Source organism: Urocitellus parryii, chromosome 7 (assembly GCF_045843805.1).
Source record: "Urocitellus parryii isolate mUroPar1 chromosome 7, mUroPar1.hap1, whole genome shotgun sequence".
NCBI classification, from domain to species: Eukaryota; Metazoa; Chordata; class Mammalia; order Rodentia; family Sciuridae; genus Urocitellus; species Urocitellus parryii.
Window position 1 is genome coordinate 42588734 of NC_135537.1, and position 8334 is coordinate 42597067.

The following is an 8334-nucleotide window of genomic DNA, read 5'->3' on the forward strand; positions in this document are numbered from 1 at the left end:
CACCTTTCACAATTTGGAACTGAAGGCCATCATGATGGGCTATCTTAAATATAATTTGGGAATGGTTGATAAGTTTTGCATAATTAAAGCCTACACTGGCATATAAATTTACACATGGATTTAGTTCAAGGAATGGTGACCTGAACAGAAGCATCTTAGAATTCCTTTCCACTATCTCACATACTGAAATTCAAAATTTCTTGCATGTAGAATCTCATTTGTAAAATTTGACTCATTTACCTCAAGATGCTATAATAAACATAATAATAAGAAACTACCATTTTATGTGGTTTTACAAACACTACTATGGCTCTTATCTCATTTTTTTCTTCTCAATAAGTAAGATTTTACAAGTTACAAGGTAGGTGAGGTAGTTGAGATAGAGAATTGCCTTGCTCATAGGATCCAACCTTAGATCTTGTTCATCTCAATCCCAGGGTTCTTTCCTTTATGCTGCAGTGTATTTCTTTGCTTTCCTTCCTAAATGGAGATAAAAATATAAATGGCTCAAAATAGAGCAGAAACAGTGAGTAAACAGAGTAAATAAATGCATTAAAAGAAGCACCATGATGAACCTCAAAAACATGCTAAGTGGGAAAAAAACAGACACAAAGGACCTCATATTGTAGGATTCCATTTATATGAAATGTCCAGAAAAGGCAAACCTATGGAGAGAAAAATAGATTAGTGGTTGCCTAGGGCTAAGTGTAGAGACAGAGATTAACTATAAACAGGCATGAGGTATCTTACTGGGGAGATAACAATGTTCTAAAACTAGATTAGGGTGATGGTTAGACAACTAAGTAAATTTCTAGTAATCATTAAATTGTGTACTTAAAATGTATGAATTTGGTAGCATGTAAATTATAACTCATTAAATTTGTTTTTCAAAAAGCACAAATCGATACTATTAGAACTGTGGATTTCATTTTTGGTTCTGCAATTTACAACTTGAAATAAATTGAGAAAGTAACATAACATTCCTAAGACCCTTGTGTTCGAGTTCTCTAGAGAAAAAAAAAACCCATAGAATGTGCACAAAAACACACACATGCATGCCCACACACAGGTATATCTGGAAACCCAGGAGAACTAGTGGTATTGTTCTTGTCTGAATCCAAAGGCCAGAGAACCAAGAGAGCCAACATGTAAGTTTCAATTCAAGGACAGGAAAAGACCAATGCTCCAGCTCAAGATGTTAGGTAAAAAGAGAGAAAAATTCTCTTTTCCTCTTATTTTGTTTTATTTAGATCCCATAAGATTGAGTGATACTTACTGTTATGATTCAAATATTCCTGGGAAAGCCCATGTTGAAATTTTATTCCCATTGTGAAATATTAAGAATGAAGTGGGACCTTTAAGAAGTGATTGGTTCTGGAGAACTTTACCCCTCATGAATGGATTAGTCCATTCATGGAATCATAGATTAATGGAATCATGGATTATCTTGAGGATGGGTCAGTTTTTAAAGCCAGTTTGCCTTTCTTGTCATGTGATGCCCTGTGCTGCAGAGAGTCTCCACCAGCAAGAAGGTCTTCAAAAGATGCAGTCTCTTCTCTTTGAACCTCCCAGGTCCAAAAGTCTGAGCTGAGTAAACATTTGTTCTTTACAAATTACCCAACCTGTGATATTCTCTTATGGCAGTAGAAAACTGAAGGAGACACATAACTCATATTAGAGAGGGTAATCTGCTTTATTCAGTCTACTGATTCAAATGTTAATTCAGAAACGCCCTTAAACATGCACCTAGAAGTAACACTTAACCAAATAAGTGGGCACTCATAGTCTAATCAAGTTGCTATATAAGTTAAATAAAATAAACCTAAAATTTCATCTCTAAAATGAGGATAAAAGTAGCATGCACCTCATTTAGTATCTACTTTAGAAACACATTGCAAGAACCAAAATATCTTGGACATTATCAGTGTTGGGGTTAGAAGTTCAAATCACATGTAAAACAAGTTGTAATGCTTCCTAAGTAATAATTTTGGCTAGGAATAAAACTATCAGTAAAAGATCATTAAAATGACAGTTAAAAATATAACTTAATGGCGAGGACCATGATTTGATGGATTGTACCTTCAATTCAGTGACCTTTCTATTTATCTACTTTGTGTCTACATGCATATCTGTGAATTTGTACATTCCATACCTAGACACATAATTTCATATATATTCCACATTTATTTTATACATATTTATGTGTTTGTGTATATGTGCACATGCCACATACATTCCATTTATATTCAATATATATTCCATTTGTGTGTCTGTGAGGACTGCAACATTGAAACAAGAGATGAAATATGTGACATCTCATAGGACTTAACAGTTTTTAAATTCTATTAAGCAACAGTAAGTTTGGAGCCCATCTGTCTACTTTGGTTGTCCTCAAGTTAGATAGTGTCACCTAGCATTCCCTTCACTTCATACCTGAACCCTAGAAACCACTCTATTGGGAGAATATACATTTGAAGAATCAACTTCTGTTCTGTCTTATGAAGAAAGCCGCTTCACAAAGCAACACACCTCCATCAGCACGTCTGAGTCACACCATTTTCAGTTCACATCTGAACATTATAGCAAGAACAATGACCAGAATGACAGCTCTGATTCCTAAATGTTATTTCCATCACCCACTGTATATATGCACTCCTCTCGTTTCCCTGAAATTACTTTCAGACCAAAAATTACCTAAATTATTTTAAGATGTTTATTTTATTATGATCCTCCTTCCTCATGTGATTCTTGAGAGTCTAGCTTTAGCGCATTGTGTTCTGCCATAAACCTTTTAACTTGTCAAAAAATTAATTACGTTTTCTTTTAAGCCAGAAAACACTTGATAACTGATTTTTTTTTTTTTTGAAAATTGTTATTTAAGTCAGCATCACTTTTCTATCTAGCATACCAGGAAATCTGCTATGTTTATACTCAACCTTCTTCAGGTCCAGGATGCACTTATAAAGAATTCAGGGCTCTAATGGGGCAGAGCTAAAATTCCCTCCTGTGTTCCAGAGGTTTGCTGTGCTGCTTAATGCGTCCTTAGCAGATTGGCACACCAGTTTCCTGGTATAATTTAATGTTAAATAACACTCCTAAGACTGTGTCAGGAAATAAGCTACGTGTAAAATGTCACCTTTGAAAAAAGGAAAACAATTACAGTTATGACATGCAATTTGCATCCACCTCTTTTGAGATAATCAAAGAAAGATAACAGAAGACACTAGCCAATAAATGGGCTAGCATGGAGGAAAAAGGAAGAAGAGCCTTTGTATTTCCATGGCTTTAGATTTCCTTGGCACACCCAAGCCAGTCTTTTTCTGAGTCCACTGGATAAGCATTTGTCATAAGCTTTACTGTACCATGAAGTTATGATTAATATTACAGCTCAAGTACAGCGGGTTGAAAGACCACATTCATTTTCAAAGTCACGTCGCATTGATTAGAATTCACTGCAGGTTATTCAAATAACGATCCTCTCTTTCCCCAGGAGAATCTCTGTCTGATTTTTCTTTATCCTCATTAAAGATCCCAGGTGCAGACAAAGCTTTACGTACTTCTAATTTGCATTATCCTTGGGAAGGAGGTAATTCACATGCCTTCAGTATATAGCACTTGTTTTTGTAGTTTGCTCTTTCCTATCATCTATTTAAATAAATCAAGAAATTTAGCCTTTATAAACCCTCAGACAATAGAAAATGCCAGATTTTATTATCCTTGGTAATGAGCCTATGGATTCCAACCTTCCATGATAATTTAGATAAAGTTAGGCTTTTCTGTTCGGTCCTTGGCTATGCTTGGCTTAAAAAGACAACATTTTTTTCTTTCTTGAGGGAAAAAAGATTCATTTTAGGAATAAAGAACAGACAGAACATTTTTTGGCCATATAACAGAACTGAGAAGGCAGAGGTTCATCAAACAATAAATGTAGGACTCAGATAGTCTCCGACACAACTTGGTATGTTATTTGACTAATTAGATAAATTTCTATGCAAAGACCGATCAATTATTGCTTCTGTTGAGATAATTTATTAGCTACTCTTCCCAATTTAGCGTTTTCATAGAATTGTGTATGGATTTCATTGACATAAGGTGTGGGCCTCAAAATTATAACAAAGAATTCTGCCTTGGACTATTTTTACCTTTAGTTTCTGTGTAATGAGTTTAGCCTGAAGCAGATTGACAGCATTGTTGACATTTCATTGAGTTTCCATTTCTCGAGAGAGGAGAAATTTTAGCTAATTAAATAATGTTAGAGTGTCTTAGAAACTACAAACGCAACACAAAACCACACGGCAGTCACACCATATTTGTTAAGACCACTTGTACATTTCTGAGATCTTTAGAAAATTGAAGTCTGCATTACAAAACTTTTAAAGTTACTCAGTGGCTCAAATAATGTGGCTGGCATGATTGGAGAGGTAGGATAAGAACAACTGGAATGGAATTCTCACAAAATTATCATTTTTTTCAAGGAATGTGTGGGGAGTGAGTGTGAGTGTATCCCTGGGTGTGGATCAGGAGCCCAATTGTTCTGAAACTTTATATTTATGTGTGTGTGTGTGTGTGTGTGTGTGTACACGTGATGCTGTTATTTACAGGGTAGAATGCACTTCCAGGCCAGTGAATCGGCATTAACTGGATATTCAGATATTAATGAAAGCTCATCTCTACTCTCCCCTTTTTTTGTGCAGGTTCTACATGTTGTGATTTGTGAGCCCATGCTTGATAAGTCTCTTTATACACAGCCAATATAAAATAAAATTAAACATTTTATTGGCATTTATATTAATTTGTTTCTAGTAGAAGGATATGTAATCAGGCCCAGAATCTCATTGACTCTGAATAAAATGAAATGGAGTGCACACTTGGAGGGAAAAAAAAAAAAACCCTTTCAATTCAATGAGGAACTATTTAACATGGAATTAAATTTTAATGAAAAATAACTGGAGATTCTATTCAGTTATTTTTTTTCAGTTGAGCTTGACAGAATGGCACAGTACATTCATGATTAAAAATGAGTCAGTGACAGAACCCAAAAGCAAGACTGAAATGTTACTCTGTCCACTTAGAGAGGTAGGCTACGTCCTTCTGATGACAAGAGGCAGTGTCACGGCCAACACTCTGGATCCAGGTGGAGAGTGATGATAAAGTGATGTGGAAGCCTCCTCTGAATAAGTAAAATATTGAAAGAGAACGCTTCATGATGAAACAGATACCTGTGTGCGTGTGCACCCACATGTGTGTGCATGTACGTGTTTGTGTGTGATGTATGCACGTGTCCTGTGTGTGTGAGGCTCCAAAATAAAGTACCTCAGAGAGGAAGGCATGGAGAACCCAGACAGATTTATTTCCCCTTTAAGCCTCAGGGAACTTTCGAGATTTCATTGACATTAATTAAGCCCACCCCAGGATCATGGACTTGGTGGGCTGGGTGAACTTTTAATTTTAAAAGCAAGCTTGCTCACCAGACGAGCTTTTTCCCAAGCTCCCATTTTATTGTGGTTTTCAGCAGGGGATCTTGTTTCAAGGGATATGATCAAAGTAAAGGACATTTCTTCTGGGACATATTTTACATAGATTAAATCTCATTATGCAACTTACTCTTTAGTCTATATTCCTTTTTATAAGCTTCTATTGTATGAAAGAATTTAACATAGAGAACTGTGAATTTATTACATTGGACACACTGTAGTAAGCTCCAATGAAGGCAAGATCCAGTAGAGTCCACTACTTTCAGTTTTTCTTATCGACCATGAATTTCAGCTCAATCTCAGCTTTAAACATGAGTGATTCCTTTAAGGAACATGGTGTTATCATTTTGTTGTCCTTTCTTGTTTTAAAACCCTCCATCTTCAGCCTTTTTCATCTGAAAGAAAGGAACTTTAGTTTGGTTATATTACGGGTATGTCAGAGTATTGATAATAGAGAGTTGTTTTCTCTCTGAACACTGGGAACTTGAAAATAGGAAACCATATTCTGGAAATCTTATACTGAGGAATGGGTATTGAGAACACATATCAGTTAATTCTCTAGAGCTAATTCAAGATAACAACAAAATTTACAGTTCTGAAAATTGATGATCCAATAGTGAGCTCTTTCATGCTGATACATCATTGCTCCTAGAAAAGTATCTAGAATGTAAAAAAGGCAATGATACTGGGTACCATTCCCATGGTCTCAAAGTAGGAAGAAACGTCATAAAACACAACCTAAGATTCAGTAGCCCCTGTACTACCCATGATATTTAGACCAAATAAAAGTTTAGATTTACAACTACTATTTGTTTAGAAAACATTATACTATGAAAGTATATAGCAAACAAATATTTCAAGAAATGTTAAAAACACATGTTCAGTATATAAGTGAAAAAGATGCTGTATTTTCAATAGTTTTGTTATTTGATTGCCAAAGTAAATTACATATTTTCAGAACTAATCTCATGTTTGCTCTTCCTTGATATAATCAGCCTTGCAATTAAAGTTGCAAGGGTAAGCTAAAGAATTTATTTTTCTAGCCGGATGAAAGGATATGAATGCACAGAGAACTTTCTAGTTAAACTGTCCTGTTATTTCTAGCAGGTTTCTCCATCATTGTCTCTAAAGGTACATCGTCCCTGAGTGGCATGAAAGACCTCTCTCTTGCAGGACTCAGTCTTTCTTCAGTGTATTAGATGAAGAACTAATTTATAATACCATTTGCAGTTGTTTTGTGCCGTCTGAGCAGGTCCTCTAGCATCCTGGGTACTTCATTCTCTTTCCTGAAAGAGAACCATCTTAAGATGCTAAGGTGGTGGTCAGTTAAATGGTTAATTAGGGCATAGACATCTTTTTTCTCTCTCTCTTTTTCCCCCCTTGATCAATGCAAGTCAAATTCCCTGTGTAAGTGGTTAACTCATCTTCAGAACTTGAAACATAATTAAACCAGAAGGAGTCTGTTATGATTAGAGGTGAGAAGCTGGGGCTAGTTAAGCCATAACAAAGAAAATGAATTCACATCAAGCTTTGCACAAAATGCAGTTTTCCTTTTCTGATCATATTATGTAAAATGTACTTCCCGTTGCTTTTGAAAACTGAAGCTATTTATAAAATACTCAAAAAATATTTTTTTATGCAATGGGTCTTGACAAACACATATTCTGTGCTTTGTAGATTTCTGGCCTAAGCATTCCATTGATTCTATTTTCAGAATCTTTCTCCTCTCTCTCCTTGGTTTAATGTCTTTATGGTGACCTTAATAATCTTTGGCAGCCTCACTTACTTCACTTCTGAATAAATATTTCTCTAGATGACTTCCTCATAGCTTAATAATGTATGCACTATCTACCTTAGATAATAAATTCCTAAAATCTATACTATTTATTGTGTTCTAATTCTTTATGGCTATAATAATTTCTATTGAATTTCCACTATCTAATTAGATTTTATAGCTTTTATGGTTTAGTACAGAGGATATATTTTTCTCTTGATATAAGTTAATCTTAGGCAACTTTAAGTAAAATAAATATAACTATAAAATTTATGAAAATGTTTAGAAAAATGTAAGTTTAAAATGTGTTCCTTGTCTATTTCATTATGAAATGCTCTTTTATTCATTCCACCCTATTTTCATTTACCTATTTCTTCCTAGTTATGTATATTGTAGTTATTTCTATATTTATATCTTATTATCTGCTTGTGACTCAATAAAAGTAAAGGCTCAAGTAAAGGTAGTCTAGGCAAAAAACAGAAACAAAATTAATGCCATGTAAATTTCATCCAAATCTGAAGAATGCCACATTTCCTGTTAATTTGGAGAAAATATTCTTGGCACTGTCCTGAACTCTCAGTTTAGAATAAAATCCATCTACTAATAATACTCCATTCTACAAAACCAGGAATGACACACTTTTGTACTATGTCCTGTAGGTTATTTCCAAAATAAATGAGAGATATATGCTCTAATTAAGTGTTCTTTTCATGTCACAACAATGAGATTCTCCATCAGTGCTTTCTAGAACAAGGAAGAACACACCTGCCATACACTTGGCAGTGTGCCTTGATACCAGCCTTGCAGACCACCTAGACCATCATCCTGGTTATTCTTCTGCAAAATACTACTGAAAAAGCAGTTACACGTGAGAGTTTGAACTTTCCTATAAAAAATGTATGTGTAAGCTCTGGATCATGTGCGTGCGCAAGTGTGTTGTCTAACATATAAGATAAATTTATAAAATACAATGCTGTGAGAAATGTGCCTCTTAAGATTCCCCCAATACTAAATAGTACAGTAGTGTTTTAGGGTTTTGTTTGTTGTTTGTTTAATTTAAAGATAGTATATTCTAGGCTATTAAAA